The sequence below is a fragment of the Oncorhynchus masou genome, chromosome 11 (assembly GCF_036934945.1).
Source record: "Oncorhynchus masou masou isolate Uvic2021 chromosome 11, UVic_Omas_1.1, whole genome shotgun sequence".
In the NCBI taxonomy this organism is placed as follows: Eukaryota; Metazoa; Chordata; class Actinopteri; order Salmoniformes; family Salmonidae; genus Oncorhynchus; species Oncorhynchus masou.
In genome coordinates, this window is record NC_088222.1 from 30,565,101 (window position 1) to 30,578,027 (window position 12,927).

General features: G+C 41.5%; 1 protein-coding gene across 2 annotated transcripts in view; it reads right to left on the reverse strand.

Annotated features, from left to right (window-relative positions):
* The window catches only part of LOC135548497 (neurite extension and migration factor-like), an 82,187-nt gene extending 73,859 nt beyond the window's left edge, over positions 1-8,328 (reverse strand). For both annotated transcript variants that reach the window (XR_010456835.1, XM_064978175.1), the window contains exon 1: positions 7,950-8,328. The gene's annotated coding sequence lies outside the window, so the exon portion shown is untranslated. The remainder of the gene's footprint in view (positions 1-7,949) is intronic.
* Between the last annotated feature and the right edge of the window lie 4,599 nt (positions 8,329-12,927).

A 12,927-nucleotide genomic window follows, 5' to 3' on the forward strand; every position in this document is an offset into this window, starting at 1 on the left:
TGGAGTGATGAATCACGCTTCACCATCTGGCAGACGAATCTGGGTTTGGCGGATGCCAGGAGAACACTACCTGCCCCAATGCATAGTGCCAACTGTAAAGTTTGGTGGAGGAGGAAAAATGCTTACAATGACATTCCACAGCTTACAATGACATTCCAGGCTATTCTGTGCTTCCAACTTTGTGGCAACAGTTTGGGGAAGGCCCTTTCCTGTTTCAGCATAACAATGCCCCCATACAAAAAGCAAGGTCCATACAAAAATGGTTTGTCGAGATCGGTGTGGAAGAACTTGACTGGCCTGCACAGAGTCCTGACCTCAAACCCATCAAACACCTTTGGAATAAATTGGGAAGCCGATTGCGAGCCAGTCCTAATCGCCCAACATCAGTGCCCGACCTCACTAATGCTCTTGTGGCTGAAAGGAAGCAAGTCCCAGCAGCAAGTTGAAAAATGTATGGCAAATAGAAACTGGATGGTCTTCATAGATAGATGGGAGAGGTTGAGCGTAGCTGAAGGACTAAAAACAAACAAAAGATAACTCATGTAAAATATACTGTGTCCGTAAAATGTATAGAGTTTCAAGTTTTAATGTCACATGCACAAACAAGTACATATAATATGTATAAGCCGGAAGTAGAAGTGTTGATGTCCATTCGTTTACTCCAATTAGGGGAGGGGTGGCAGGGTTAGGGGAAAATAATAAAGGAAAAATATATTTATATACAGTACCAGTCAAGAGTTTGGACACGCCCACTCATTCAACGGTTTTTCTTTATTTTTACTATTTTCTATATTGAAGAATAATAGTAAAGACATCAAAACTATGAAATAACACATACGGAATCATGTAGCAACCAAAAAGTGTTTTGAGATATTTGAGATTCTTCAAAGTAGCCACCCTTTGCCTTGATGACAGCTTTGCACTCTTGGCATTCTGTCACCCTGTTTTGGGACCCGCATTTCATTTTTTGGGGGGGACTTGCTGTTTGGGGTGGACTTGCCTGTTTTGCATGTTATTTTGCATTAATACGTGCTACATATCAGTTTGCAAACAATGTAAAAAATATATATACACTACCGTTCAAAAGTTTGGGGTCACTTATAAATGTTCTTGTTTTTGAAAGAAAAGCACATTTTTTGTCCATTAAAATAACATAAGATTGATCAGAAATACAGTGTAGACATTGTCAATGTTGTGACTATTGTAGATGGAAACATTATTATCAACCATCACTCCTGTATTCCAATGGCACGTTGTGTTAGCTACTCCAAGTTCATAATTTTAAAAGGCTAATTGATCATTAGAAATCTATTTTGCAATTATGTTAGCACAGCTGAAAACTGTTGTCCTAATTAAAGAAGCAATAAAACTGGCCTTATTTAGATTAGTTGAATATCTGAAGCATCAGCATTTGTGGGTTCGGAGACAGGCTCAAAATGACCAGAAACAAAGCACTTTCTTCTGAAACTCATCCGTCTATTCTTGTTCTGAGAAATGAAGGCTATTCTATGCGAGAAATTGCCAAGAAACTGAAGATCTCTTACAATGCTGTGTCCTCGCCCCTTCACAGAACAGAGCAAACTGGCTATAACCAGAATAGAAAGAGGAATGGGAGACCCCGGTGCACAACTGAGCAAGAGGACAAGTACATTAGATTGTCTAGTTTGAGAAACAGACGCCTCACAAGTCCTCAACTGGGAGCTTCATTAACTTCTTCGATATAGGGGGCGCTCTTTCAATTTTTGGATAAAAAACGTTCCCGTTTTAAACAAGATATTTTGTCACGAAAAGATGCTCGACTATGCATATAATTGACAGCTTTGGAAAGAAAACACTCTTGACGTTTCCAAAACTGCAAAGATATTATCTGTGAGTGCCACAGAACTGATGCTACAGGCGAAACCAAGATGAAATGTCAAACAGGAAATGGCCCAGATTTTGAGGGCGCTGTGTTCCAATGTCTCCTTATATGGCTGTGAATGCGTCAGGAATGAGCCTACACTTTCTGTCGTTTCACCAAGGTGTCTGCAGCATTGTGACGTATTTGTAGGCATATCATTGGAAGATTGACCATAAGAGACTACATTTACCAGGTGCCCGCTTGGTGTCCTTCGTCGAAATTATTGCGTAATCTCCAGCTGCGTGCATTTTACCATTTGCTTCAGAGGAGAAAGTCAACTGCCACGAATGATTTATCATCGAATAGATATGTGAAAAACACCTTGAGAATTGATTCTAAACAACGTTTGCCATGTTTCTGTCGATATTATGGAGTTAATTTGGAAAAAAGTTTGCCGTTGTAATGACTGAATTTTCGCGGGGTTTTCTTAGCCAAACGTGATGAACAAAACTGAGCGATTTCTCCTACACAAATAATCTTTTTGGAAAAACTGAACATTTGCTATCTAACCGAGAGTCTCCTCATTGAAAACATCCGAAGTTCTTCAAAGGTAAATGATTTTATTTGAATGCTTTTCTTGTTTTTGTGAAAATGTTGCCTGCTGAATGCTAGGCTTAATGCTATGCTAGCTATCAATACTCTTACACAAATGTTTGTGTAGCTATGGTTGAAAAGCATATTTTGAAAATCTGAGATGACAGTGTTGTTAACTGTCAAAGAAAGGGAATAATGAATGATCCCCAATGATTCATCGCATCTCCCAAAAACGTTTTCAACATACATCTGTGAATGATAGTCTTGAAACCAAAGCTTTGTTTGTCTTCCTCTCAGTCTTCCATGTCTTCTCCCTGGACCTCCTCAATGTCCACCTCTTGAACATCAGACTCTGAGGCCTCATCTTCACTGTCACTTTCCAACCTTGTTGAGGATGGTTCATTGTCATCCTCAACGAGTACCCGCAAAACACCAGTCTCAACGTCAACAGTGAACAGGCAAATCCAGGATGCTGGCCTTCAAGGCAGAGTTACTCTGTCCAGTGTCTGTGTTCTTTTGCCCATCTTGATCTTTTCATTTTATTGGCCAGTCTGAGATATGGCTTTTTATTTGCAACTCTGCCTTGAAGGTCAGCATCCCAGAGTCTCCTCTTCACTGTTGATGTTGAGACTGGTGTTTTGCGGGTACTCGTTGAGGATGACAATGAACCATCCTCAACAAGGTTGGAAAGTGACAGTGAAGATGAGGCCTCAGAGTCTGATGTTCAAGAGGTGGACATTGAGGAGGTCCAGGGAGAAGACATGGAAGACTGAGAGGAAGACAAACAAAGCTTTAGTTTCAAGACTATCATTCACAGATGTATGTTGAAAACGTTTTTGGGAGATGCGATGAATCATTAGGGATCATTCATTATTCCCTTTCTTTGTTGTTCAGTGAAATCATCCCATGCAAAGAGTCAACTCATTTAATTAAAGTTCAATTCGTAAATTGTTGTTTTTAAAAATGTATATTGGAAGGATTGAATCATTTTTTAATTGTGTCTACTTATGATAATGTAAAAGGTTTATGTTTCTGTCTCCATATGATATGGTAAATATATGCTATGCAAAAAACATCTACATTTAAATGGTATTAATATTACTTTGCATATATTTCCATTAATTCACATATATACCCATCAATTCCCATATATTCCCTTTAATTCTCACAGAAAGTTTCCCCCTCTGAATATTCCCCAAAGTTTGCAACCCTCATAAGGCAGCTACAAAATGCCGGTGTTCCAGCCTACCTCAGTACTTTCTGTGGTGGTGGGGCAAGCCAGCAGAAGATATGGAGCATTGCCCCGTGATTGGCTCAGTGTTCTGTCACTCATGGAAACACTACGTCACGGTAGAGATCGAAAATTCAAGCCCCTTGGGTGCTGCCATAGAGTTACATTAGAAGTGCTCATCCAAGAAGGCTCAAGGTCATTGTCCACAGACAAAATTAAGTCAAATCACGTTATATCTACAGTAGCTTTGATTGGACTATAAACATCATACTTTCAAAATCTTAGCTAGCAGTCATCATCATGAATCAATTCGACAATCTACTGGCAAACCCTTTTAAATCCTTGTCATATGAAAATAAATAATTATAGATAAAACGTATCGGTGATCATCAGCCATTGGACATAAACATTACACAACAAGTTGGAAATCGCAAATTCAACAATGAGTGGTTTGTAAGGAATCAGTGGATAACTGCAAGCATTGCAAAGCAATCATTAGCCTGCTATTCAGTGGAGTGGCTGCGTGGTCCCAAGTCTAAGTTTAATGGTCTCTTTTCTTAGATTAAAATGATATACATTCAACATTGGCCGTGCTGTCAATGAAGCATGATTTGTGCCTCGCTCAAAACAATTGTTAACTCAGAACTACAAAATCTGACTTTAGTGAGTTCAAGACAACTGGTAACTTGGGAAAAACGAGCTACAACTGGGAAGATAAGTTTTGAACTTTCATCCAACTCGGAATTGTAAATCGGGATCTCAGGCCTCTTTCTAGAGCTACGACCTGAAGATCAATGACGTCATCATGATCCAACTTTTTTTCCCAGTTGTCTTGAAAGAACCATAAATCCAGAGAATGCCAGACTTTGATGACAAAGTTTGATGACAAAATTTGCCCACGAAGGACCGCTGCGCCACCTTCCTGTTCAAGTGAGCACAGCACAACAAGGTGAGTCCAAAAATGTTCTGTATGCTGCTGCATAAATGATGTTCTATGCCAAGGAGATATGTATACTGTAGTTAAGAAAGTAATACTAAGTGTATGTTGTGTAGTAAGCTGTTAGTAGCCCATGTGCCTCACCCTAATAATTTGGTCTATTTTCACCTCTTAATTTCGCTTACTGTTCTGACTTGGTGGTGCACATATAGCCTATAACCTGTTTTTGAGAAATGTAATCATCACATACTGTAAGAACTTTAATTGTCTGCTTATGTGCCCCCTTTATTTATCCTATGGTTCTGACTTGGTGTACAGGGAGAACACTGTAAGAACGGCCCATGTTCTGAATTCTGTCGCTGTACATTTCAAAAGTGCTGAACAAATAGTTATACTGACTACATACGTCCAAGCTTGCTTATTAATGTCTTAATCGAAATTACGGATAGCATCTTATCCGCCCTTATTCCATATTTTGTACATCTCAATTGTCAGTAGAAACCACATTTGTTTAAGCAAGGCAGTAAATAAGGCTGAAAGGCAGTAAATGAGGCTGAATTAACTGTTTCGCTGCCAGACAAGGCTCTGCTGATAGCCAGGTGTAGCAGTGGTAAGGTGTTGGGACTGCTGTTGGGACTCTGCTGTTGGGACAGCTTTAGGTAGGCCCTAACAGTTTGTGGGCCACTGTTTGTCACCGTTATAGTGCAATTAATGTATTGTTTGGTGTTGTGTAGTGGCTTTGCTGGCATGCATCCCACATTATAATTTGTTTGCTCCACCAAGATTGACGTGCTAAAATCGCCATTGGTTAACTCCAATGCTTCCCACAGTTGTGCTAAGTTGGCTGGATGTTCTTTGGGTGGTGGACCATTCTTGATACACACAGGAAACTGTGACCCGTTGCAGTTCTTGACACAAACTGCTATGTCTGGCACCTACTAGCATACATTGTTCAAAGGCACTTAAATCTTGTGTCTTTCCCATTCACCCTCTGAATGGCACACATACACAGTCCATGTCTCAAGGCTTAAAAATCATTATTTAACCTGTCTCGTCCCCTTCATCTACTGATTGAAGTGGATTTAACAAGTGACATAAATAAGGGCTCATAGCTTTTACCTGGATTCACCTGGTCAATCTATGTCACGGAAAGAGCAGGTGCTCTTAATGTTTTGTATACTCAGTGTATAATACCATATGCAAAAGTCTCACAGAGGATATTTTTCAATAAAGAAATACAGCAAGTGATTCCTTCATTATTTGACATAGAGAGACAAACCAAAGTCATCCAGGACCACAGCAGTGGGGTTGGTGTTTGTATCTGCCTGCCAGTGAGGAGGATAGAGGTTAGAAGCATTGTGAATGTTACAGGCCCAGCATGGGCAGCTAAAGATCTCAGCACTCTGCTCTGCTCTAATGTCTGTCTGTCTGTCCCACTAGAGAGGAAGCTCAGTTCAGACTTTTTCCCTGCAGTCATGAAAGTAATCAAAAAGGGCTGAGCCACCCATCTCACGGGGTCGTTACCTTTCTGTTAATTACAGCATGCTACCTCAACTCCCTCCGATGCCGAGCAGCTCCACAGTCACCGCAACAATGCAGTACTGAGCCGAGGGGGTTATCTCTGAGTGAATTAATGAATGACTGACAACCAGGCACAAAAACATTTGCCCACTATTCAACAGGTGAAATCATATGAAAACATGACTGTTCGTGTTCTGTATGGTCATTTTAACTGGTGGGAAATACCGGTTGATACCATACATACCAGCTCCTATATAGAAGACTGTAATGTGTTAATCAGTGTGACGTCTACCCAGGTATTGGTACAACCTTTCACCCAACCTCCCAGGCAGCCTCGCTCCTCCCCCTCTGGCACTACTTTCAGATAAACACAATGCAGTGCTGTGTGCAGCCCAGCCTTCAAGGACCTGCTCTCTCTGTTCTCTCTGAGAACATTGGGCTGCTGAAGTAAGGAAGACAAAAACCCATAGAACGGAGGCACAGAGGACTACATTAAGTGGATTGTTGTTGTCTCACCCTGAACATGCCTAATCCTATTCACTTTCAAACATAATAGGCAAAATGGGATGGGGAAAAAACAGCATGTTTCTTCAAAACTACTTTAGTACCTTATAACATCAATGGAGCGACCTGGGGCTGGACAACCAAACAACACATTGGGACAGTAAAGGAAACGTACTAGGTCTGGCACTGGGATGGGTAGCTCTTAGCAGGAACCCTGCTTGAGTTGATATACAGACCTGATTAAATTAAAGGATTTTCAGTGCCTATTATTGGGGACACTCTGGGCTAAATTAAGAGGGTGTATTTCGTCCTCTTATCTACTGTATTTTCAAAAACATGAAACCTAAAAAAAAATGACCTTCAATTTCAAATGAACACTTGTGCATAATTAAGCCTGATAAACAATTCCCCAGCCCTTTCACAAAGGAATGTTGTTGAGTTAAACTCTGCCTCTTAGGGACAACCACCTGTGAAGGATAGCTTTAACCAGGCATTATTCTGGAAAGATGGTGAATCATTTAGTTGTGCTATCCCTGCAATTTGGCAGAGAGCTCCATATATGTTATTGCTATCCATGTGAGAAGTAGGATCGAGATTTAATCTTACAATGATAATAATACTGTAATAACAATAATGTTGAGACCATTTTTATTTGCTTGTCCTTTTTGTAAACACTAAGAGTGCATTTATGCGAGTGCGACAGGTCTGACCTTATGTCACATACAAATATGAACAGAAATTGAACACAGCATCTAACCACAGGGAAAGAAGAAAAGCTGGGAACTCCATGCTGAAAATAAATGAATCTGGGAGCACAGAGCAATGGTCGATTTCATGCCAAGGGGAGCACATTATTCAGTGAAATGTTCAAGTTTAAGCATCTTGTTTATTGAACTAAGCACTGCCAAATACTGCAAAGGTTGTCCAGGACCTGGACTGACAATTCTCATATTGCCTGTGTGTTGTGTGTCTGTGTGTTTTGGGGGATGGGATATGGGGTGCAGTTTGCTGGTACCTCTAATGCTCCAATGTAGGGTATCACTTTTTTTCTTAATAAGGAATGTTGTCTTTCAATGCATTTTATGACAATTGCTTTTCTGCACAGTTTAAAAGTGAAGTAACTGTATACAATTAAATACATTCTCAAATATACAAACACAACAGATGAATGTTGATTTAACGTGATACATGAAATACCCTCCCCCCTTTTCTCTCGAATGCAGCCGAAGAAATTGTGGGCTATTTGACGTTGCATATTCTTTATGCAAGTGTGTTGCCCTGAACTGAGAACCATATTCGTCATTGTACAACATTTAACTTACCTCTCTTTTCACACGGGCTGCGCTTTTCCCGTCGTCATCATTCCATTTACAGTTATTTATTTGACAGATGGAAACTGTATCTTCTCCTCAATGCAGCGAGTGCGACCTCACCATGTTTTTCCCAAGCCCGGACTCCCTGTATCAGCAGGTGGACGCGCCTCCCTATGATGGAGACAGCGCGCCTTTACCCCCCTACCACTCCATTTTATTGTACACTCTTCTTCGTAATCCAGCAAACAAAAAAATATATTGGCCATTCCATGTGTCGTGTACATTATGTTATATAAAGGAGCGCCATGTTCGTGTTCGTTTCCTATGACGCACCCTGGATCAATGTACACCGAAACTGGATGATGCTATTGTTATGTCCTATCTTTTTTTTCCACAGATGCACCCCGTCCCTGACAACGACGGTAGGCTCGTGCCAGTTTGCTCCCCCTCTTTTGCGACGTGCCATAAAGAGCGCGCCCACAAATTTCACTCGGGACCGCGCTTCTCCATGCCCAGTTTAACAGGTGCAGTTTGGTTCTCAAGGAAATTAGCTATTACAATGCCATCACTCGAGTTGACACTTTAATTGACAAGCAGAGCTCTCTTCTCTTACAATTTATATTTAACTAAACGGGAGCCTAGTTTTTGGGCTTTATAAATTGGATGGATTATGTACTGAACAAAAATATAAACGCAACATGCAACAATTTCAAATATTTTACCGAGTTATAGTTCATATAAGGATATCAGTCAATATAAATATATTAATTAGGCCCTAATCTATGTATTTCACATGACTGGGAATACAGATATGCATCTGTTGGCCACAGATACCTTAAAAAAAGGTAGGGGTGGGGATCAGCAAACCAGTCAGTTTCTGGTGTGACCACCACTTGCCTCATGCAACGCGGCATGTCGTTCGCATAGAGTTGATCAGGCTGTTGATTGTGGCCTGTGGAATGTTGTCCCACTCCTCTTCAATCACTTGTTGCTGGATATTGTTGGGAACTGGAACACGCTGTCGATCCAGAGCATCCCAAAATGCTCAATGGGTGACATGTCTGGTGAATATGCAGGTCATGAAAGAACTGTGCCATTCTCAGCTTCCAGGAATTGTGTACAGATCCTTTTTATTTTTATTTTATTTCACCTTTATTTAACCAGGTAGGCAAGTTGAGAACAAGTTCTCATTTACAATTGCGACCTGGCCAAGATAAAGCAAAGCATTTTGACACATACAACAACACAGAATTACACATGGAGTAAAACAAACATACAGTCAATAATACAGTAGAAAAATAAGTCTATATACAATGTGAGCAAGTGAGGTGAGATAAGGGAAGTAAAGGCAAAAAAAGGCCATGGTGGCAAAGTAAAAACAATATGGCAAGTAAAACACTGGAATGGTTGATTTGCAGTGGAAGAATGTGAAAAGTAGAGATAGAAATAATGGGGTGCAAAGGAGCAAAATAAATAAATAAAGTAGGGAAAGAGGTAGTTGTTTGGGCTAAATTATAGATGGGCTATCTACAGGTGCAGTAATCTGTGAGCTGCTCTGACAGGTGGTGCTTAAAGCTAGTGAGGGAGATAAGCGTTTCCAGTTTCAGAGATTTTTGTAGTTCGTTCCAGTCATTGGCAGCAGAGAACTGAAAGGAGAGGCGGCCAAAGGAAGAATTGGTTTTGGGGGTGACCAGAGAGATATACCTGCTGGAGCGCGAGCTGAGATACGGGGGGACTTTACCTAGCAGGGTCTTGTAGATGACCTGGAGCCAGTAGGTTTGGCGACGAGTATGAAGCGAGGGCCAGCCAACGAGAGCGTACAGGTCGCAGTGGTGGGTAGTATATGGGGCTTTGGTGACAAAACGGATGGCACTGTGATAGACTGCATCCGATTTATTGAGTAGGGTATTGGAGGCTATTTTGTAAATGACATTGCCAAAGTCGAGGATTGGTAGGACGGTCAGTTTAACAAGGGTATGTTTGGCAGCATGTGTGAAGGATGCTTTGTTGCAAAATAGGAAGCCAATTCTAGATTTAACTTTGGATTGGATATGTTTGATGTGAGTCTGGAAGGAGAGTTTATTTGTAGTTTAGTTTAGGTATTTGTAGTTGTCCACATATTATAAGTCATAGCCGTCCAGAGTAGTGATGTTGGACAGGCGGGCAGGTGCAGGCAGCGATCGGTTGAAGAGCATGCATTTAGTTTTACTTGTATTTAAGAGCAATTGGAGGCATTGAAGCTCGCCTGGAGGGTTGTTAACACAGTGTCCAAAGAAGGGCCAGAAGTATACAGAATGGTGTCATCTGCATAGAGGTGGATCAGAGACTCACCAGCAGAAAGAGCGACATCATTGATGTATACAGAGAAGAGAGTCGGTCCAAGAATTGAACCCTGTGGCACCCCCATAGAGACTGCCAGAGTCCCGGACAACAGGCCCTACGATTTGACACACTGAACTCTATCAGAAAAGTAGTTGGTGAACCAGGCGAGGCAATCATTTGAGAAACCAAGGCTGTCGAGTCTGCCGATGAGAAAGTGGTGATTGACAGAGTCGAAGCCTTGGCCAGGTCAATGAATACGGCTGCACAGTATTGTTTCTTATCAATGGTGGTTAAGATAACATTTAGGACCTTGAGCGTGTCTGAGGTGCACCCATGGCCAGCTCTGAAATCAGATTGCATAGCGGAGAAGGTATGGTGGGATTCGATATGGTAGATAATCTGATTGTTGACTTGGCTTTCGAAGACCTTAGAAAGGCAGGGTGGGATAGATATAGGTCTGTAGCAGTTTGGGTCAAGAGTGTCCCCCCCTTTGAAGAAGGGGGAATCTTTGGGAATCTCAGACAACACGAAAGAGAGGTTGAACAGGGGGGTGGCAACAATTTCGGCAGATCATTTTAGAAAGAAAGGGTCCAGATTGTCAAGTAGTGATTTGTAGTGGTCCAGATTTGGCAACTCTTTCAGAACATCAGCTGACTGAATTTGGGAGAAGGAGAAATGGGGAAGGCTTGGGCGAGTTGCTGTGGGGGGTGCAGTGCTGTTGACCGGGGTAGGGGTAGCCAGGTGGAAAGCATGGCCAGCTGTAGAAAAATGCTTATTGAAATTCTCAATTATAGTGGATTTATCTGTGGTGACAGTGTTTCCTATCTTCAGTGCAGTGGGCAGCTGGGAGGAGGTGTTCTTATTCTCCATGGACTTTACAGTGTCCCAGAACTGTTTTGAGTTTGTGTTGCAGGAAGCACATTTCTGCTTGAAAAAGCTAACCTTGGCTTTTCCAACTGCCTGTATATATTGGTTTCTAGCTTCCCTGAAAAGTTGTATATCACGGGGGCGGTTCGATGCTAATGCAGAGCGCCATAGGATGTTTTTGTGTTGGTTAAGGGCAGTCGGGTCTGGAGAGAACCAAGGGCTATATTTGTTCCTGGTTCTAAATTTCTTGAATGGGGCATGCTTATTTAAGATGGTGAGGAAGGCATTTAAAAAAAATAACCAGGCATCTTCTACTGACAGGATGAGATCAATATCCTTCCAGGATACCCCGGCCAGGTCGATTAGAAAGACCTGCTCGCTGAAGTGTTTCAGGGAGCGTTTGACAGTGATGAGTGGAGGTTGTTTGACCACTGACCCATTACGGATGCAGGCAATGAGGCAGTGATTGCTGAGAACTTGGTTGAAAACAGTAGAGGTGTATTTAGAGGGCAAGTTGGTCAGGATGCTATCTAAGAGGGTGCCCGTGTTTACGGCTTTGGGGTGGTACCTGGTAGGTTCATTGATAATTTGTGTGAGATTGAGGGCATCAAGCTTAGATTGTAGGATGGCTGGGGTGTTAAGCATGTTCCAGTTTAGGTTGCCTAGCAGCACGAGCTCTGAAGATAGATGGAGGGCAATCAGTTCACATATGGTGTCCAGAGCACAGCTGGGGGCAGAGGGTGGTCTATAGCAGGCGGCAACTGTGAGAGACTTGTTTTTAGAGAGGTGGATTTTTAAAAGTAGAAGTTCAAATGTTTGGGTACAGACCTGGATGGTAGGACAGAACTCTGCAGGCTATCTTTGCAGTAGATTGCAACACCGCCCCCTTGCGACATGAGAGGACAGTTAGGACAGTTAGTGTTTTCTAATGCCTCGAAAAGAAGCACACTTATTTGTAGATGGGTAAAAATAAAAAAGCAGACATTGAATATCCTTTTGAGCATGATGTTATTAGTTACACTTTGGAAGGTGTATCAATACACCGAGTGACTACAAAGATACAGGTGTCCTTCCTTACTCAGTTGCCGGAGAGAAAGGAAACCGCTCAGAGATTTCACAATGAGGCCAATGGTGACTTTAAAACAGTTACAGAGTTTAATGACCGTGATAGGAGAAAACTGAGGATGGATCAACAACATTGTAGTTACTCTACTATACTAACGTAAATGACAGAGTGAAAAGAAGGAAGCCTGTGCAGAATGAAAATATTCCAAAACATGCATCCTGTTTGCAATAAGCCACTAAAGTAAAACTGCAAAGAATGTAGCAAAGAAATTAACTTTATGTCCTGAATACAAACGTTATTGTTTGGGGAAAATCCAACACAACGCATCACTGTTGCGGTATATGTTCAGAGCCATATCCCTATAATACTTAGAGATGATCTCATGTCAAGTGTTCAAGTGTTGTAGTTGCAAGTCTACCTGCCTCATCTTTAGCCTATGATTTTAGGGTGTTTATATAGGCTGTCAAGTGCTAACAGTCAGTATCTAGATCATGTGTGTAAAATGCTTGTGTGTGCGATGTTAAGAGGTCTATTTTTTCGGTGACCTGAACATTGACTGGTTAGCAACTAACAAAAACCTCCCTGGTCTTTGTGGTTGAATTTGTGTTTGAAATTTACTGCTCGATTGAGATGCCTTACAGATAATTGTATATGTGGGGTCCAGAGATGAGGTAACTTGCAACTTATTATGTGACTTTTTAAGCACATTTTTACTCTTGAACTTATACTGAA